The sequence below is a fragment of the Chrysemys picta genome, chromosome 3, assembly GCF_011386835.1.
Source record: "Chrysemys picta bellii isolate R12L10 chromosome 3, ASM1138683v2, whole genome shotgun sequence".
In the NCBI taxonomy this organism is placed as follows: Eukaryota; Metazoa; Chordata; order Testudines; family Emydidae; genus Chrysemys; species Chrysemys picta.
The window spans coordinates 123,587,771-123,609,745 of record NC_088793.1 but is presented as its reverse complement, the minus strand read 5'-3'; the positions used below and the strand labels follow the sequence as shown (position 1 = coordinate 123,609,745).

At 42.9% G+C, this 21,975-nt stretch overlaps 1 long non-coding RNA gene across 2 annotated transcripts in view; it reads right to left on the bottom strand.

Moving 5' to 3' along the window:
* The window catches only part of LOC101943077 (uncharacterized), a 50,933-nt gene extending 47,628 nt beyond the window's left edge, over positions 1 to 3,305 (bottom strand). For both annotated transcript variants that reach the window (XR_255317.4, XR_006176099.2), the window contains exon 1: positions 2,551 to 3,305. This is a non-coding gene — a long non-coding RNA (uncharacterized LOC101943077). The remainder of the gene's footprint in view (positions 1 to 2,550) is intronic.
* Positions 3,306 to 21,975: the final 18,670 nt, after the last annotated feature.

Below are 21,975 nucleotides of genomic sequence, written 5' to 3'. Positions count from 1 at the left end.
GGGGTGCAATGTTTAAAATAGATTCAAACGCTATTGTGCCCACAGTTACTCTAGTGTAGCTTATCCCCCTATATTTATACCTTTATGCTGGTATAATTGCATCCATACTAAGGGGTTGTAATACCTTAACTATACAAGTCTCAAACCGCTAGTTAAAGCAGTACAAAACTTGTGTGTCTTGGGAAAATGTTTTTGCTCTTCAAACATTCTAATCAAAGGATCAATACTGCCCCCATTGAAATCAGTGGGAGTTTTACCCCCACATTGTTTTATAAAGTTCTCCCAGCTACAGGAGTAAGCCAACAACCACTTATGGTGTAAACAGCCTCTCAAAGCAAAGAAAATGAAAATAACACCACTGATTAAAGCCAAACTTCTATAATCGCCTCCCCTACAAACCCATTAACACCTCATTAACACTACCACATGTCTACAAAAGAAATGGAGTTTGGGAACAGCTTAGGCACAAAGTAAACAAATGATAAACAGAATTGCTGCTTATTTTTGTCTGAAGGCCTCAGAAATAGTTGCTCCCTGGTTACACAGGTTATGTTCCTATGATCTAGAAAAGCAGAAATGAATGAGATTTCACATTCCCACAATGCAGTGAAGAAATGTTTCTTATACCATGAGGTCATAACTCAGAATAAGGAAAAGATGATAAAAACAACAAATGGAAAACAGGAGGTTTTTTTTAATATAGTAAATTGATGCGGGTTGTAAAGAAAATTGATTTTTAATCAGACAATAGGCAATGATTTTAAGAATACAAAACAAATTCAAATAAAAATGCACACGTTAGAGCAAAATGAAAGCTAGTAAATATACAAGGTTTAAAGGCAAACTAAAATAGGGTTAGATTGTGTTGTTAGGCTCAATCCTGAATATGGAACAACACCAGGAAATAGTTGTGTCTCAGAGTCATCTTGGAATCTCAATTCCTCTGGAGCTTCCATTTTCCACTGCAGGGATCTTGCACCAGCCATTTACCAGACACAGTGTATTCTGCCCTTTGCATCCAGTCACCTCTGCTGGGGCGCAGTATGGGCATGAGTGGGGAAAGGAGAAAGAGGCGGAGTCCTGACGCTGACTGCTCTAATGCCCCCTGAGTCCCCTCCCAGCAGAGCCCCTGCTTGTCTCTCTCTCCCTGGACACAGGATCCAGGCAGGTCTACTGCAAGCTAGGACTTGAGAGACCTGCGTTCATTTCCTTGCTCTACCCCAGATTTCATGTATGACCTTAGATCATACATAAAGTACAGTGATGTTCCCGCTCTGTAAAATGTGGCCAATAGCACTTCTCTACCTCATAGGGGTGCTGTGGAATAAATACACTAAAGATTGTGAAGGGCCTTGAGACATGGGCGCCAACTCCATGAGTGGAGCACCATGGAGCACCCACAGAAAAAAATTATTGGGTGCTCAGCACCCACCAGCCACCCGCCAATCAGCTGTGTGGTGAGTCCTGTCGATCAGCTGTTCGGTGGTGGGCGGGAGGTGCTGTGGGGAGGGGGCAGAACAGGGGTAGAAAGAGGCAGAGCAAGGACAAGGCATGCTCGGGAGAGGAGGCGGAGCAGGGGCAGGAAGAAGTGAGGCAGGAGTGGGGTCTCGGGGGAGAGGGTGGAGCAGGGGTGGGAAGAGATGGGGCGAGGGTGGGGAAAGGATGGAGTGGGGTGGGGCCTCAGGGTGGAGCAGGAGTGCAGCAGCCACTCAGACAGAAGAAAGTCAGTGCTTGTGCCTCGAGATCTACTGATGAAGAGTATTATATCAGAGGCAAGTTATTACTGCCCTGCACAGTCAGTGTAAGGCCAGGGCACAACCTGTTTGTGAACAGGCAAAAGACAAGTTGAGACCCTAACATCACCACATTCTGCTTGTTTGTTGATTGTCCAGTGTTGTATCATTTTTGTCTTGTCTTTTTAGGTTTCAGTCCTGCAACCAATACTGAGACTACTCTTGGGAGTAAAGTTACACATACCTAGGCCTTATTTACATGCAGAAGTTGTGCTAATTTAACGTAAAATCTTTTTAAATCCAATTTAGTTAAACTGGAGTAAACTCTCGGGTGGACACACTTATTTCAGTTTTAAAATGGCTTATTTTGGTTTAGTTTAAACTGCACCCTAATCAACTTACGCCAAAGCAAAAGAAACGTGGTTAAAGAGTATCCACACCAGTTCAGGTAAATCAGTTCAAAACTCACACCTTAAGTTAAACTGGTGCAACCTTCCTGTGTACATAAGCACTTAGACTCTAAGCTCTTTCAGAAAGGGACCATTTCTTCCTCTGTGCTCATACAGTGCTTAGAGCAATGAGGACCTAACCCTGATTAGAGCATTTGAGTCGTACCACAATATAAATAATAAATAACAGCGATGGAGTGTGTCCCATTAGACAGAGAACTAGACTAGTGATTCAAGAAATCTAGGCTCTGTTTCTGGCTCTCCAACTGGCCTGCTGTGTAACCTCGGACAAGTCACTTTCCCTCTTGCTATGTGTCTGATTCATCTATTTAGATGACAAGTTCTCTGGGATAGGAACTGTTTCTTACCATGTGTTTGTAGGCAGCCTTGCATAGTGCGGCTCCGATTTCATCTGGGCCTTCTAGGTTCTACTGTAAAACAAATAGCAATGATTAAAATAAATAATCACAAGAGTACATCATGTTTTCTCAACAAAGGAATCAGAGTAGCAAAGGAATGTAACTTTTGTAATTGTGCATGTGCATGGCAGAGAGAGAAAAGAAGCTAACGGTTGCATGACTGCATTTTCAGGCTTGTGTCATGCTCTAAAATCACATCCAGATGGCAACAAAAAAAATCACAGCCTCAAGGCAGCTGATGAAAGACAGTTGCACTAGTTGGTGCGATTCTTGGTGCCAACTATACATTTGGGAACAAATGTGGGAAGAGCATGCAGTACGGCAGAGATTTTGCACCAGTTTACAGTGTACAGATGGGGGTTCTGGGAGGCATTACAATGCATGACTACTTTCCCTATTTCTTCGGTATCAGCTGTAGGACCCACTGCCAAGCTGGAAGCCACACTGGGATCAGAGAACTCTCATAATTTTTAAGAGACGGTTGTAATTTGTCGCTAAGTTACTTTAAACATATGTAAATGTTTAGGGGAAAAGTGGGAGGAAAGCTTGGTTATGCAAAATGCACAGCATTAGGGGTACTGAACACTGAACATGTCACTTCCACTGGAATAGCAGCACCCCATAGGTATCATGCCTGGTACATTAAGCAGTAATAGAGGTGCAGGTTGTTTAACAGACCATCTATGTGGAGATACAGTGCACTGGCTAATAAATTGCTTAAACAAACAATCTCCTTCAGTCTATGGTACATAGGGTTACCATATTTCAGCGAGCAAAAAAGAGGACGGGAGGAGCCCCGCCCTAGCCCCGCCCCTGCCCCTCCCACTTCCCGCCCCCCCCTGACCTCCCAACCCTCCCCCCGTTCCTTGTCCCCTGACTACCCCCTCCTGGGACCCCTGCCCCTAACTGCCCCCCAGGACTATCTAAGCCTCCCTGCCTCTTGTCCCCTGACTGCCCCAACCTTTATCCACACCCCCACCCCCAGACAGACCCCTGGGACTCCCACGCCCCATCCAACCACTCCCCACCCACTGACAGCCCCCCCCCAGAACTCCCAACCCATCTAAACCCCTCTGCTCCCTGTCCCCTGACTGCTCCGATCCCTCTCCGCACTCCTGCCCCCTGACAGCCCCCCCCAGAACTCCCAACCCATCTAAACCCCTCTGCTCCCTGTCCCCTGACTGCTCCGATCCCTCTCCGCACTCCTGCCCCCTGACAGCCCCCCCCAGAACTCCCAACCCATCTAAACCCCTCTGCTCCCTGTCCCCTGACTGCTCCGATCCCTCTCTCCACTCCTGCCCCCTGACAGCTCCCCCCCAGAACTCCCAGCCCCCTACCCCCCCCCGCTCCTTGTCCCCTAACTGCCCCCTCCTAAGACCCCCCCCAACTGCCCCCCAGGACCCTACCCCCTACCTGTACCCTGACTGCCCAAAACTTTCTCCACTGCCCCCAAAAAGCCCCCCCTGTTTCTTGACCTCCACCTCCAGAACCTTCCTGCCCCCTGACCTCCTTACCCTGCTGCTCAGAATAGAGTGTTGGGCTCTGTGCAGCCGAGCCGGACACGTGGCTGAGCTCCCGAGCACAACAAAACCCGGTCTGGCCCTGCACAACAAAACCCGGTCTGGCCCTGCACAGTGTTGCCGGACTGGGCTGCAAGGCAGCTGCTGGCTCAGAATGCAGGGCGGATCCGGCTCCTCTACAGCTGCTCCCGAGTCCAGCCCGGGACTTCCCTGCAGCCCTCCCAGCCACTCTCTGCTAATCCCGGACATTGAGAGAGCTTTGCAAATTCCCCCCGGACGCTATTTTTAGCACACAAAAGGAGGACATGTCCGGGGAAATCCGGACGTATGGTAACCCTAATGGTACATGTCTCTTGTTTGCCACCCAAATAGGATTTGAAAAAACAAAACTGCTCTTCCACTTATTTGTAACAGAGATGAGCTACAGTTGAAACAATTTATGCAAAAATCTCTGAGCTGAGGACCTTCAGATAAAACAGGACCCAGACGCAAACCACCGGAGCTTCCAAAAGTTGGAGGATGACATTTTGCAAAAACACCCAACATTTTTCCATCTTTAGTCCTGCCTCTCACCTCTGATCCCTCCTTTTGTCATCTAAGCCACAGCAGCCCACACACCATCCTTCTCCTCCTGCCATTCACAGCATCCCACTTCCAAAGTTTAAATTATTGGCATAGCATAAACCACATAATAATCCTTTTTAATTATGCACTTTCTATATGTCACACTCGCTTTTTCACATCACTACACAGAACAATGATAAGGATATAAATGGACAATTTAAAAATATTTTATTTAATTAGAATTGATTTGGATGTCCACAAAAGAGCTGGTTGAAAAAAAAGTTTGCAAAAAAGTCTCTCTTTTTCCATAAAAGATGTCAAATTTTGAATTTTTTCAACCAGTTACAGAGCTGCTCAAAATACAGGCATTCTTTTGCTAAAAAAAATATGTTTCTAATTGAAAATTTTGAATTTTTTGACCAGCTGTAGTCTGCAACAAGGGGGGATTCTTGGGAAAGGTGTGGGAGTCATTTTTTCTTACTTGTGAGCACAAGCTGGAAGCAAGGTATACACACCTTTATTATACAGGCTTTGAGCATGTAAAAAACATATAATTCAGAGATTGTTAAACCACAAAATTCAAATCTGGATCCAGATTGAAACCCCAAATTTCAGAAGTGTTTGGGTTTGAAGTTTTGGTTAAGCTCATATAAGAAAAGGGTCCAGTTGCAAAATTTGGATCCAGGTTCAGATTTCAAATGCTCCAGGTCATTTCTACAACAATACAGTATAACAACATGTATTTTTTTCCTTCAGAGAAGGTAACAATGGAGCTGTGAGATAGTGAGAATTTGTCACATGAAAAATACAAAAATAGTTCTATTTCTACGTGGGTAACAGGCAAACAAGAAATTGTTAAAATAGACAGCTAGATCCTCTGTTGGTGTAAACTGCCATAGCTCCATTGAAGTCAGGGAAATATACCAGCTGGTGCGCTGGCCCATATACTGTTAAAGGGACACTGACAACTTATAGTAATACTTACTACTATTACAAGAAAGAATGCAAGGTTACTATATTATTCTAATAAGATTACTATAATTGAAAGAGATTTGACAAAATACCTTTTTCCTCTACTTTTTCCAGTTTGTTTTCACATTTGACACTAGTTAGTGTTTAGTCAATTTCATGGTTTCCCCTCTATTGTCAGCCAGTCACTTCCCCTGTTTGTGCAGGTCTCTCACACAGCAACAAAGGAGCACAAAAATATTTTAAAAATATTAAAATTGTGATTATAAAGCCACAAAAATTGCCAGGGGGGCTCAAAAGGAGCAGCCGTGCTTGTAACTATTTAAAATTCATTTTGTTTTAAAAATGACCACATTTCAAGTTGACTTTGTCTTTCATAGACATTTGTGGGGAGTTTCTCTGAGTTACAGCATCTGACATTTTAACATAATAAATTATTGTACATCGGTATAGCTGTCTGCAAAAGTAAAGTAACTCCTCTTAAATGTATATTGTACATGTTTGCTGAAAAAATTATTAAGATACAGACCTAAGAGAGAAGAGAACTTAATCATAGAAAAAGTTTAATGACTAAATCCAAAGTACTGAACAGCAAATACTCAGGCTTCGGCCACAAATCCAGAGATCTACTGCACGATTATCAAAACAAAATTTAATGCAATTGTACAAGACTCAAAAGTATAGTATTCCCCACACACATCTACAATTGTAGAGGAAATGGCATATTGGATTTTTGAGAAATAATATGGTAGGCGATCATCATCAAATACTACAGGGCATAAAAGACCAAGGAGGTACAGTTTAAGCTGCATGTGCAGTCTACGCTTTGGACACATTTGTGCCTTTAAGGCACAGCCAGGTACTAGAACAGAATGGTACAGAGCTGCACCACTCCACAGGGACAACAGGTAGAATTCCTCCCCTAGTTCTCTCTTACCCAAGAGCAGCACACCTGCTGTTACACCTCTTCAACAGGTGCAGGTGGGTTCTCCTTGTACTTGCCAGACTTTTCAAGCTCAGCATCTTTAATGATTTCTTAATATAGGCAGGGCTTCTGTAGAAAATGTTGTATTTACATTTGTGGTGCTTAGTATGGCTCCCTCCTATCTCCTTTATGCTGCTGCAGTCCTCCCTTCAATAGCTTTGTCTTGACCAGCTTGATTTGCAAACACACAAGGAACTTCCATACTTAAAGATTTCATAATGAAAAAAAGGTAATTAGTCTGAATATACTTCTCGGAAAAGAGCAATACATTGCAAGGGGGTCTTTCTTGGTTGAAAAAAAAGGAGTATGAATAAATAGGTGAAAAAATTGTGTTCTGAACCTTTCTCATTCACTGAATATTGACCAAATAAAATAAGATGCACTGAACTGTTGGGCTGTTTGCAGATTAATTTGCCAGTCATTGTGCAAGTTCCTCTGAGTTTTCCTCAAGATGGATTCAGTTTTCAGGTAATTTTATTGCAGCTTGAAAAGATGGTATAAGAAAATAGGGAGATGAAAATGATATCTGAAATTAGTAATTTTTTTAATGTCCCTCCCACCCCCACCCCTGCGAATCTGCAAATCTGATACTGTAAATCCTGTTCCCAAATCAAATAAGTCCAGAGATTCGACATCGACTGGGTTTGAAGCAGGAATCTCCAGTGATCTGAGACTCACCGCTGTGGTTTCCCTCCCTCCCTTCAACTTTGAAGCAGCTTCATTAATTTGGATTTAGATTTCAGTCTCAGCTCCTGGTGGGGAAAAAAAACATGGCAGGCCTTGAAAAGTTATACCCAACTGTCAAGTATCAAAGGGGTAGCCGTGTTAGTCTGGATCTGTAAAAGCAGCAAAGAGTCCTGTGGCACCTTATAGACTAACAGATGTATAGGAGCATGAGCTTTCGTGGGTGAATACCCACTTCTTCGGATGCATTCACCCACGAAAGCTCATGCTGCTATACGTCTGTTAGTCTATAAGGTGCCACAGGACTCTTTGCTGCTTATACCCAATTGTGACGCTCTCCTCCAGGCAGCGAGAACTGGAAGCCAGTGTTACAGTGTCACCCTCCTGCCTTAGTCAGCGTGAGCTTTGCTGGAGACTAGACTGTGCATCAGCTCCCCGCTACACCAATCTGTCTGCTTCACCAGCAAACTCCTCAAGACTCTGCCAGTCTTTACCTTGCCTTGCAAGCAACAATCGGTGAACCCCAGTTCTCCAGAGACATCTCTCTGTAGTGTCCAGTCCCTCTCACTGTACATAACTAGAAAGGGAAGGGTAACAACCCTCCTGTATACAATACTATAAAATCCCTCCTGGCCAGAGGACCAAAATCCTTTTACCTATAAAGATTTAAGAGGCTCAAGTAACCTGGCCGACACCTGACCCAAAGGACCAATAAGGGGACAAGATACTTTCAAATCTTGGGGCGGGGGAAGGCTTTTGTTTGTGTGCTCTTTGTTTTTGGGTGTGTTCGCTCTTAGGACATCAATCCATGCTCTCCAAATCTTTCTGCACAAGTCTCTCATATTTCAAACTTGTAAGTAACAGCCAGGCAAGGTGTATTAGTTTTATTTTTGTTTTCTCAACTTGTAAATGTTCCTTTTGCTAGAGGGTTTACCACTGGTTGCTGTAACTTTGAACCTAAGGCTAGAGGAGTTTCCTCTGGGCTCTTTGAATCTGATTACCCTGTAAAGTTATTTTCCATCCTGATTTTACAGAGATAATTTTTACCTTTTCTTTAATAAAATTATTCTTTTAAGAACCTAATTGATTTTTCATTGTTTTAAGATCCAAAGGTTTGGATCTGTGTCCACCAGGACCAATTGGTGAGGGGATATTCTCAAGCCTACCAAGGAAAGGGGGGGTTAGGGACTTGGGAGATATTTGGGGAAAGGCAGAGTTCCAAGTGGCTCTCCATAAATATTTGGTTAAAACGCTTGGTGGTGGCAGCATATTTTTAACCTAAGTTGGTAAAAATAAGCTTAGGGGGTCTTTCATGTACCCTACATCTGTACCCTAAAGTTCAGAGTGGGGAGGGAACCTTGACACACTTACAGAAATGAAGTTTGCTGCCTCCAAAGAGCCCGTGCACACACCAGCCAGTTGGTTTAACTGAGGACTCACACTTAATTCATTGTAACAGCACTGAAGTGGTCTATAGGAAAATTAAAAACAAGTTTATTTAAAAAGAACAGAAATCTAGGCGATACTAAGCAGATATAACAGAAACAGAAAATGGTTAGAAACAGACAAAATAAAACATACTTTCCAGTGTCTAAGACTTAACCTTAGCAAGCTACAATTGTCTCACATCCTGCAAGCCTCCAGCCCTTCTGGAAAGAGGATCCAGCATTCCTGGAATCAGAGGGTGCTGTCCCCTCTGTCCCCTAAGTGATGGATAACTGGTGGGTTTTCTCCCCTTCTTTGTATAGTACAGTAAAGTTTTGAAATGTATTCTTTGAAAAATAAATTCAGACAAAGTTCCTTTCCTCTGCAGGGGTGTAGACCCAGGCTGTTTTCCACATCCTCTGCTCTATTTACCTTTTTGATTGGTTTAATCACTTTGTTTATCTTAGATGTAAATGTACTTCCATTGTCTCTGGCCTCACCTTACTCAGTTTACACTGGAAACACAGGCAAACAGGCAAAACAATATTCCTTTGACTACAACAAACTCGTTTACCCTCTCTACTCAAATTGCTTGGCCTGAACATATTTTAGGAACATTTTCCAGCACACATACATAATCCTTTACACAGGAACCATACATTATGCAACAATATTAACGACCAGAGTGTCACTGGTTTTTATATGATACTTTCAAGACACTGTTTGGCTAAATAGTATGAAAACAGTGTATTGGGTATGCCCTTTTCCAGTTGGCATAAAGGGGCTCATAGGGTCACACCAATTTTGTCAGTGCTGCTTCGAAATAAAGAAGACACACACAACAGGAATTTAGGAAGATTTTTTTGTAACTAGCCATGTAATTTTCCTCCTTAAGTACACTGTTCTGCAACATAGCCCTCTTAGAATCTTAAATATCTAGCAGCCCCTCACAATGGTCCCATTCACAGCTTTGCAGAGCAAAAGGCCTCTGTGATATCACAGAGGCAGGAACTTGGAAGTTACAGCATGTTCCCAAGGAAGGGCTGTACACCCACAGCTAGTTGGCAGAGGGAATGCACTGCTTGGAGGACAGAACATAGCACAAATATGTTTTTTTGAAGCATGAAAAGAGAGATGCTATGCTTCCTCTATGTGCAGAGAAAAAGCACTCTGATACACAGTCCTGACTAGATGCAGAATATTATGGGCTTGCCATCTCCCCATCCCCTGGTCATTGATGTTCATAAATTAATATGCAGTGATACTGTAGAGGCTGTAGACATTTTATGGGCTTTTGAAATCTGTCCCAGCAGGAAACGTGAGGCATCACACATGGTTTGCTTTTTTTTTTAATTATTATTTTTGTTTGTTTGGACAGGGACTCTGGGCAGAAAATATTTGATCTGAAGAAAAAAACAAAGAATAATTAGCTGATCGCTATCCTTGAGAAGTGGACATTTTCAATGATCTAAGGACAGTGCAGCTTTCTGCAGATGGCTGTTTCTGGCTGCAGGGAAAGAAAAAAAAGAAAGAAACTATTAAGGAAGGAGAGAAAACTAATTGTGAAGGTTTTAAATATCTATAGATTTAATTAATAATAAATAATGATTATCTGTTGAAAAGCTTTTCTATTAAGGAAGTAGCTTGCCTGGCAGTTGGAGCAGTTTACACTGTGGGCATGTTTATACTGGAGCTGGAAGGTGTAGTCCTAGATACATCCTCAGTGTGGCTAGCCCGTTCTGCTGCTCATGCTGCCATGACTATATTTTTATTGTTAGAAGACTAGCTCCATCATAGCTAGTGCAAGTAGATTGTCTTGAGCTGGGAATTATACCTTCCAACTCCAGTGTGGCCATACCATCCCTAGTACTGCCTCTGACTCACTGTGCGATGTGGGGCAAGTCATTTTACAGGAGCATTATGAGGCTTGACTACTTTTTTTTTTTTTAAATGAGAGAGACAAGGTAAGTGAGATATTAATATCTTTTATTGGAGCCAGTTCTGAGGTGGAAGGGACAGGCTTTCAAGCTCCAAAGAGCTCTTCTTCAGATCTGGGGAAGGTAACCAGAGTGTCTGAGCTAAGTATAAATTGGTCAGATGATTAAGCATAAGGGGTTCACACATGCTATTCACATGAGTGCAGGGGACTAGACTAGATGACCTCTCAAGGTCCCTACCAGTCCTATTATTCTATGCTGTAGGAGACCATGTAAAATGAAGTGGCCAATTAAGAGTTATCAGGTAGGGGTCTTACAAATTGTTGCAATGAGCCAGAAAACCAGTGTCTCTATTGAGGCCAGGATTTTTAGTGTCTAGCAGAGTTATGAATTTCAGTTCCCAAGCGTGTCTCTTGAAGGTGCATGCAGGTTTCCTTTGAGGACAAGGACAGAGAGTTCAGATATGAAGTGATTGCTTTGTGAAGTGTTCACCCACGGATGATGTGATATTTTTGTCTTTTATCATTTTTCTGTGTGAGTCCATTCGAGTGCACAGTGATTGTCTGGTTTCACCCACATGGTTGTTGTTGGGGCATTTGATGAACTGGATGAGGTACACCTAATTTATCCAAGGCTCTTGCTCCTTGGTCATAAATTACACACAGAGAACATAATTAGCCACATAAAATTAATTGCCCCCCTCAAAAGCCCATTTCTGCAAACACGCTTACAAAAAATATATTGAAATTAAGAGGAAATATCAATTCCACATCTTCTTAAATGTCTTTGGATGACCTCTTGCTTGCTAACTAACTTGTTACAATGGCAAGACTTCCACTGATTTCAATGGGCATTGGTTCTGCTTCCTTTACCCACTATCTGAAAATTTGATAGCAGTTCAATTTACACAAAAGAAATAATTTGGAAAGAAAAACCAGTTGTGCAGCCTGCAGAGAGGTGCCCCCTACCTCACTGGTTTGTGGGGATTTTGTTGTTGTTCATTGTAATTTAGATGATCAAAAAAGTATCTAGAAACACTGAGAGGGCCAACCGTACTGCAACTGGTAAGGCAAGGGAAGTGCTTCACAAAACTGGTATTGGGATACAGGGCCTTTTCATAGACCTGGTTCCTAGCCATTACCAGAAGGGACCAAAAGTCAGTGCCATCTGATGGTTGTTCAGAAGCTTATATGTGAAATTACATTTGGCAGTCTCACTACAGTTCCTGGCCGTTAACTGTCCACATCTCTCTCTCTCACACACACAAACCCACCATCACATTGGTATCTTATATCAACAACAAAGCCAAGTATTGACGTAAGAAAAGAGACGTGAACTTCTTTCTCTCTTCTTTGGAAGGTGGTTTCTCCAGGAGAGAGGTAAGATGGGCTAGCAGATCATTGTATGCAAGCCAGACTGCCCATGCTGTACCTTATCTCTAGTAGAGTGTTAAGGTCTGCAGTGGTGTCACTCTGGACTTGTCATGAATAGAAAATGTATACTTGAAAGGAAGGGGTGTGTAAGAGGGGATAAATGGAAGGTAAGGGGAAAGTTACAAAGCAAGAAATGCTTCCAATACTTGCATTTACTAGCTGCAGACCAGAGTTTTGCATCACTAGGCAGAAAGAACAAACTGCCCTCTTCACAGAAGTGTTGCTCCTAAGATCTTTAATGGCTTACTTCAGAATCAGTTCTCAATTGAATGCAGGTATCGGGGGGGGGGGGGGGGGAAAGAGGTATAAAAGCACCATGCAAACTTCTGACAGCACTAGCTATGTGAGAGACAATCTGGGTCCTTAATGTTTTAAAATGCATGCCCTGCATAATAACAAACACTGCAGAATCCTCTGCTTTCCTCCCAAGCACCATTCTACATTGGGCCATAAAGTATACATCTTGTAAGCCTCTGACATGAATGCATGTTTTATGTGAGATGGGGAGATATTAACTTATTGTCTTCATATATAGAGGGTCCTTCCAAACATTTTCCACCTCTGACACTGAGGGGAAGGGGAGCAAAGAGGCAGCGCTCCAGGGATTTCCTGCAAACACATTTAACCTTTGACACCTGCAATCATCATTTTCAGGGCTAATACCAGGAGCTGCAGGAGTGCAGGGAGCCTGCTGTTGCTTTTAGCCTTGGGAAATCCTAGGTTCCTTGGGATTAATTTGTTATAATGGCCATAAGTATAGGGGTACATCTGGAGGTGGGAGAAGGGGAGGGAGTTCTACAAGAAATCCTGCTGCTTGACAGCAATTTTTGCAAAGGTTAGAACAGGCAGCTACCTGATTCGGCTGAGTCACCACTTTTCCATAAAGCAATAAGACTCACCCATATTGTATATGCACAGTTCTTCCAACAAATATTTGCTTTAATGAACAATGTGCAGCACTGCTGAGAAATTATTCCGGCCACAAGTAAATAGTACCTACCAGCTTGCAGGTTTTAATACCACTTGCCGAGGCAGAAACATTGTGTGAAGGGATGGCTGACAAGATCGGTAATGCCTTATGGAGCTTTTCATTTCTAGGTCACCAGGTCAAATTCAGAAGCAATGAAAAGTCCATACCATCAGATGGTGGTTTGGTGGCTTATATGAAACAAGCTGGTAGTCCAAGTCTATCCCTTCTGGACAGGTGTTCACCATCACAGCTTACACAAACTGGATCCCTGGACAACAGCCTCAGCATAAAAGTATAGTAGTGAGTAGACATAGAGAATGAACCACTCCCTGACTCCTACAGGGCTGATTTATGTCAAACATGAGGTAGTGAGAGCCCAGTGGTAAATTACAATTATCCTGCATTTTTGACTGCCTCAGCTGCACTCTTGCTGCGAATCCACCTCCACTGAGCCTACTGCCAACATCCTGCCATTAGAACCGCCATTTATTAAAGCCAGATCGACAAAAAAAAAAATATTTCCTCTCTCTCCTCACTCACTCCCAATTACTTCAGTCTGAGTTTGAAGATGAGCAACATTCAGTCCAGAAATAGCAGTAGGTTTAAGTGCAAATATTTTGCAGACCATTAGGGATAGGAATGAGTTCTTTATCTCATTGCACAGGCAATGAGAATCTCCCAATTCCAACCGTGCATAGCCCTTGTTCCTTCCTAGCATTGGAAGCAAACATTGAGCCTTAATATCATGGGATTATAATTGAGTTTTCTAAAGGTTAGTGGTTGTATTTTTTTTCCTTCCTCCAATGCGCAGTTGGAGTGATGGTAACAAGACAGCTGGGTTTTCCATACAAGGGAATACAAATAGCTTTTCTGCAAAATAAGTGGTCTAAACAAAACGTGATGGCATGGTGTAGTTTGTAGCAGTTATGGGCACTCATTTGGGATGAACTGCATAACTCGTGGCTTTGCCATCATGAATTGTGTGGCTGTACCAAATTCACGTCAATAAAACCTTCACATCTCACCACATAATTTTGTAGTCTCTGTGGGAGAAATCCATCCATTAGTGAGGCAGACATTGAAAACTCCCACTGCACAGCGGTTGGATAGCTTCACAGCAGGGATTCAGAGACACTGTACTGCCTGTGCGTGGTAAAGCTGGGCTCCAGGCTAATGTTTTGGGAATGGGTTGGGAGAGGAGGATATGGCTACTGTGATGGGTTTGGTCACAAAGATCCCCTTGAGGCTGTCACCTGATGTGCTAGAATTACCTCTGAGCCCGTTTTCCACTGCCAGTTTGGGACTCCAGAACCCTGCCTTGTTGAGCCAGACACGCTAATCTGCTGCAACACAGACCCAGGTCTGGTCCACCCCCCCAAAGCTGCAGACTTTAACCCAATACATTTAAGAAACTAAATACAGGTAAATCTCACCCTCAGAGTGTTCCAATAAGCTTCTTTCACAGACTAGACTCCTTCTTAGTCTGGGGCCAATCCTTTTCCCTGGTACTGTCCTTGTTAGTTCCAGCTCAGGTGGTAACTAGGGGATTTCTCATGACTGGCAGCCCCCTTTGTTCTGTTCCACCTCCTTTTATAGCTTTGGCACAAGGCGGGAATCTTTTGTCTCTCTGGGTCCTCACCCCTCCTTCTAAATGGAAAAGCACCAGGTTTAAGATGGATTCCAGTACCAGGTGACATGATCACATGTCACTGTAAAACCTCGTTCTCCATTCTTTCAGGGCTGGCCTGCACATATCCAGTAGTAAGATTTGTGAGTAATCAGAGCCATTCACAACCAATTGTCCTAGTTAATGGGAACCATCAAGATTCCAAGCCACCATTAATGGCTCACACTTTGCATAGTTACAATAGGACTTCAGAGTAATACTTCATATTTCTAGCTTCAGATACAAGAATGATACATTCACACAAATAGGATGAACACACTTAGTAGATTATAAGCTTTGTAATGATACCTTACAAGAGACCTTTTGCATAAAGCATATTCCATATAATATTACATTATATTTACACTCATAAGCATATTTCCATGAACATATGGAGTGTAACGTCACAGCTACTGATTCAGAAATTACATGGATACCTCCTTGATGGACTACGCCAGAGTCAGCGGCAGAGTGGCTACACAGCAGCCCACACCTGGGCTGCTGGTTGTGGGATACACTGCAGCCCATTAATATCCCTCCGAGTTCCCTGAACAAAGTTCATTTCCCAAGACGTTGTCATGGTACCTCCTGTATAATCACGCTATGGGCTGCATCACTGCTGGTGCAAGAGGAGCAGCAGGGGCTGCTGTACCCTGGGGGATATGCACACTTGCGGAGGGGAGGCAGCTGTTCCATTCAGGGAGGAGAAATTTAACATGTGTGTGGTCAAAACTCCATCAGAGTCCTGAATCAGCACACTCCTTAGGCACCACTCATCGCTATGAACATTTCCAAGGTGGAGTGGGGTTTGCAGGCCCTTCCACTCCTCATGCAGATTTTCTGCAGACAGGACGCTGCAATGCCAACCATGCTGGCAGAAACTAGGGTAGGCTAAGACCTAATCGAGCCTTACATCACTGTTTAACTACAGTGAATGAGAAATTATGATCACACAAAAAACTGGCTCTTCAGTGCACAGTCAACACCAAAAGCAGAAGCAGTTCTTCTAGCAGGGACATCTGCTTTCTAGTCAGACAGCTTCAGGGGCTTGTCGTTGTTAATGGCACTGACATGCTGCCTCCAGCATGTCACATGATGACCATGCTGCTGTGAGGCTGGCTAGCCTCAGTTTGTCCTATATGAGCCATTATTGTTTCATAAATCTTAATCCCAGAGAACTAGCCAAGAGGCTATTAAATCCACTCATTACATCTATACTGCTGGAAGATTCTACTACACTTCTTATTAATTTAAATTAGCCTTGCATAAGGGAACCCACAGCTTTATGTGTAGACCTTTTTTCCCCCAAGCAACAGTGTCTAAAATATACAGGGTATTTACCATGCAACAATAGTCCTGTAGTTTTATCACACTGTTGTTGCGTGAGGAATATCTCTAATAATAAGGCCTAAAATGAAGACTTCTAACTGATTATCAAGCTCTCGACTGGCTCAAGCTTTTGGACACCCAGGATTCAATGCAAAATAAAGTTCAAGGAACCTAGAAGATTTTAGCTCCAGGCTTTAAACCAAGCCAAAGAGCTAAAATATTATTTAAAACAGCAGTTCAATCGTTTGCTTAGCCAGTATTAATAAACCCCCTCTGCATGTTTCCCCAGATAAGGCTGTGATTCATGTAGCAGACATACCATAGAAGCTCAAAAGGTCAAAAAGATGGCAACAACAACAAAAAATTTTAAATCACCCTAGAATCCACTCTGTTCCTGTGGCTATTTTAGTATAGGTAAATAGCTCTTTACGTTTTCTGACCTAAGCAGTTCCGTTTGAGAAGTTTCCCAGCCTGGATGTTCCTAAAATGTTACCAAATGATTAAACACAAATCCTTAAATGAAGAGAGCAGGTTTTATTAAATATCCTAGAGCAGTGCTGTCTGCCCGCACTCATGCCCAAGTCTGGCTGCTGGCTGATAAACGTTTTGGCTTTAAGATATTACTTATTAGCATGCCTGTATATTTCTACCTCACACAGTCACCCAAGGGTGATTGCTATCTGTTAATTGAATTCCGTGCCAGCAACTGTGTCTTTGTGTGCCTGCCATTATAATTTTGAGGATTGTGACTTCATTTCCTATTTACAAGTTGCAGTGATTATACTATACACACACACACAAACACGCACACCAGTTTTCGGTGGGTTGGGGGGAAATAACATGAAATTTACAGGTGCTTGTTGTTTGTGCTATTTTTTTTAAGTGCAAACATTCGGGGCTTTACCTGAAATGGAATAAATGCGGGTGGAATAGAATGAGATTCTTAACTTTAGGCGGGAGGTTGCCGCTGACAAGAATGTTCACACAAAATCCTCCAACCATTTTAACTGCACATATATCCACTCAGTACAACACCACCACTTCGTACTTCCACAGCACCTTCCATTGAGGATCTCAAAGTAATTCACTAACATTACAGAATTTAACGTCACACAGGCTGCAGAAGTCCTTAAGTGCTGTTCTCTCCATTTTACAGATGAGGAAATGGAGGAACGCAGAAATGAACTTGCCCAAGGTGAAATGGCAAGTTTGTGGCAGAGCTAGCAATAAGATCCAAGGGTGAAATCCTGGTCCTACTGAAATCAATGGCAAAACTCACATTGACTTCAGTGGAGTCAGGATCCCACCCCAAACCTTCTGCCTCCCAGGTCTATATTTTTAACAGGATTGCGCATTTTCTGTAGTTTCTGCTGGCTCCCAGAAGCAACAGCAGCAGTTCAAAGATTCTACAGATGGGAAAACCTCAAGAAGTTCAGAGATGTTTCAGGGGTTGGATAAACCTGCTTATCCAAACTAATCTGAAATGTAAGTATAAAAAACAGGGGACTAGAAAGGAAGTGAGTATGCAGGCAGGAAAATGTAAACGTTTGTATGGATGTGTCTATACCACTGCCTGTGTTAAAACTCTGAGCACGCGCAGTATCAACTCCATGTTTCCAGAGGCCTGAGCAGACTGACTGGGTGTCGTACTCACGTGCTGAGCCGTCTCTCCAATAAGCCTGTCTATTGCATGATTTATTAAATATTACATGATCTTCTTTAGACAAGAAAGCTTAGGAGCACCTTTCTTTCTAAAAGGTTCCTAATATTTGCTGAGTTTTGGCTGGGTCAGAATTATTGCAAAACTAGCTTCTCTCATGGTATTTTATTGTTTCTGCTTCCAAAATCAGGAAATGCCCAGCTACATTCAAATAAACACCTTGGGAAGTTAAAAAGATTGTTTTGAACTGGAAAAAGTTCAGATTCCGTTTAACTTCTAGGGGAATTCTTAGCTTATCCAGATCCAATCTCACATTGGGTGCCCAAAATTATTGGAAACTTTTAACCTTAATCTCTCTGTGCCTCAATTTCCAATCTGTAAAATGGGGATAATACCACCCCCTCGCCTCACAGTGGTGTTGTGAAGATAAATTAATGTTTGTGAAGCACTCAGATATTACACTGATGGGCACCATATAAAAGCCTATGAGGAAATTAATAATTCTATCTCCACAGCTGGGTTTGAATAGCATGCAGTAAAATAGGCCCGGGAGCACACATTGAACAAAGAGGATAATACAAAATATTGAATAGCTGCTCATTAAGTGCGCACTGTCTGTCCTGTGCACTGAGGGAGCATCTGATCATGTAATTAAAGACTATCATAATGCATACACACAAAGGGGCTAAATTAAGGTTGCATGGGTTACCTTAATTCTAGCATTTCCCAACTTGTGCATGCTTGATTTTGCAATCTTAATAATGTTCTTTTAATGTAGTTTGTGTGTGTGTGTGTGTATAATTGTATAGCATTTATAATCACTCATCATTCATTACTGCACATACAACATTGTGGACAATGTTTAGACATTAAAAATCTCAGCTCAGTGATTGAATAGAGAGTACAGTAGAAATAAATATCAATGTATTTCCTAAATATTTACATAATGAGCCATTTAAATGCAAGAGATTCTAGCATATGTAAACAATTGGAAATACTGTATGTGTGAAAGTCTAAAGCAGATGCCAGAAATATACATAGTTCCTTGTAAAATCATGTGATTTAGGAGTCAAGCACAGCATATTTTAAAAGTTTTTTTTATATTCAGGCACTGCAGATTATAAATACATATTATACTCAAAAAGATAATAATATTTTATCCAGTATATTTAGTCAGTAAACTGATTGGGTTAAAACAATGGGTGCCACTGTAATAAATGGGCATTAATTACTGCTCAGTTACAATGGAATTCCTATTGAGTTCTGCAGTGCATGACATCCAAATGGATATGAAGAGAATTCAACATGATCAAGTCTAATACGACAAACACCAGAGGCAATAATTTTCTCCTTGTCATAAAGTTGCCAAATTACATAACATGTAGTTTCTGCTGCAAAGCTTTTTCAGGACTTGACTTATAGCAGTGCAGCCATCGGCCAGTCAGAGACTCCTTCTATCAAAGTAAGTTGCTGTCATGTATTGCAATCTTTATTTGATGAGAGATTTTCACAACAGTATCTCAAAGGGCACCTAAAAGAAGCTCAGTTGAGCCAACACTGGTTTATTCTGGCTTGGCATGGAGGGGAATAGAATGCTGAGGGATGGAGAGAGCAATACGACTTTCAAGGCAAAAGTTTTCTTCATGTTAATAACCAGCCTGAGCTTAGCTGTCAAGGAAAGAAACAATGCACGTTGTAATTAGTAGCGAGGCTTCATACTGACTAATTATCACCTTTTTAGAAACCAACTTTTGCACGAAGGACCAAAAGCAGTTACAGCACATCCATGTAGTCACACCTCTGAGCTCAAAACTATCCAAAGTAAATGTGCAGTGGATTTTCTCTCTCCCCCAGCCCTTGATGAAGAGTGCACATTGTTAAACACAGGCTGTTTTTCTCTTTTGAGCATTCCATATTTGTACACTGTGGAGATTTTGGACTATAGGCTGAGCAATCCTTAGCACAGTTCAGGAGGGATGTGTCTGATATGTCCTTTCAAGCACCTTTCTGCTCCCTTAATCCTGGGGCCATCTGGGTACTAGGCCAGGCCCATGCATATATGACAGCAGCTTCCAGGGGCCCCAAGGGGCTGCTGCTAAGGTAATCAGGGCTCACAGGGGGATAAAGATATCACATCCATGCCCCCCTTCCGAAGCCCGTCCTCCTATGTGGGAGGTCTAGGTTGGATATTAGGAAAAACATTTTCACTAGGAGGGTGGTGAAGCACTGGAATGGGTTACCTAGGGAGGTGGTGGAATCTCCTTCTTTAGAGGTTTTTAAGGTCCGGCTTGACAAAGCCCTGGCTGGGATGATTTAGTTGGGGTTGGTCCTGCTTTGAGCAGGGGGTTGGACTAGATGACCGCCTGAGGTCTCTTCCAACCCTTATATTCTATGATTCTAAGTCAGGGCTAGTCAATAGGCAGACCACAGGCCACCAGACACTTTTGAATGAACCCAGAAATATTTTTATTTAATTATCATTATTGTTATATTTTTATTTTCTTCTCTGGAGTCTGGACCTTGACTATACCTTGACCAAGAAATTTGGACCTTGACAAAAAATAATTGACTATCCCTGATATCTGGGATAGGCACCCAGAGCACTGGATGGGGACCTAAACATGTATTTTACAATTTTGATTAAACAAATAAACACAAATATCATGGCTCCAAAATATAGCTCCTTTCACCCCACAGGCTCCATAACAATTTTCCAAAATGAAATACACACAGCATGCCTGTGATGGGGGGCAGCAGCCAATCAGCTCACAGCACTCTGTAAAACAGCCTGGAGGCAGGAGAGAAAGGGAAAGGTTTAGCAAAGGACACAGGGCAAACCTGTTCTTTTATGCACAGTGCCATGGGATCCTCTATAACTACACGAAGCAGACAGGCCCATGAGTTGGGAATGACCTACAGCAACCTGTGTGGTATTTAATGTCACTACCATGGAAGGACGAAGGGTTGAGCTGAGCCTGCCAGCATTTGAACCTTTGGTTCAAGGGATGCTAAATAAATAAACTCATGTTAATACCATTAAGGCATCCCCTCCGAGAGAGAAAACAAACCGTTCATGTCTCTGCTGATGTGATACTGCTAACGAATAATGAATTACTTTTTTTTTTAATGGCTAGTTGATTAAAAGCTGGATTTAAAAAAAATAAACAGTTGGAGTTAGCTTTCTCTTCTTTCTAGGCTCCAGAAATCCAGGCAGGAGAGCTGGGGAAGTGAGAAATCACAAAGGACAGTTTAGACACCTGACAGCAGCCAAAGTACAAGTATGTCTGGACCGTGTACCGGCGCACAGTAAGTTCTCTTTCCTTAAGGAAAGCAGAGCTCATTGATGGATCTGGTTTGGGAGGGTTTGGGGGCTGGTGTGGAGAATGCGGTTGCTGTGGTACCGGAGAGGACCTTCTGAACTTGGAGGAAACAGGCCCTTAAGGCCTTTTTTCATCTCTGATAATTGTCAGACCCAACTTTGACCCAGCGCTTCCCCAAACAGTTTATTGTCAAGGGGGATTATAACTTGGGGAATGACAGCCTGGCTTCCTACCTCTTTCCAAGATGCAAGGGCTTCTATGGATTTAGAAAAAGGGGGGAACATGTTAGGAAAGCAAAATTTTCCCATTACTTCCCTCTCTTAGGCCAGGACCCATAGGTGCGAGTTCCCCTCCACTTGCAGAAGGGGCATTCTTTGACCTCCTTCCCCAACCCAATTCTGTCCTGCTCACTTCTCCCTGCAGACTCAGTCAGTATCCTTCTGTCTTTGCCCCAGCAGGCTTCTTGCCCCTCTTTCCCCATCTACATTTAACAAGCCACTTTCCCTCTGCAGACCTGCTCCTTTCATTTCCCCTGGCTTCTTCTCCCCGATGGCATCATATCCCTTCCCCTTCTTCCCTACAGTCTCACCTGGCTGGGCCTCACCAGAAGACTCAATCTGGGGCTGGAGCAGAAGTCACTTCTGCTGGGAGCCCCTAAATTCTATGTGGCAGGCACCAACTTGCAGGTCCTGGCTCAGCAGAGGCAGCAGGCAAGTGGATGAGGCAGGGAAGGGGAGGTGCTGCAGCTGTGGTACCACCAATTGGCTGGAATGACCCTATGAAAGTGGCCCCAGGTGTCCTGGGTGACCAGAGTCCCCCTATACATCTGTATGCTTTGCACACCTCTAGGACAGCTCTACCTTAGTGTGACGGGTTGGATCACAGAAACCCTCCTGGGAGCTGCCGACTGAT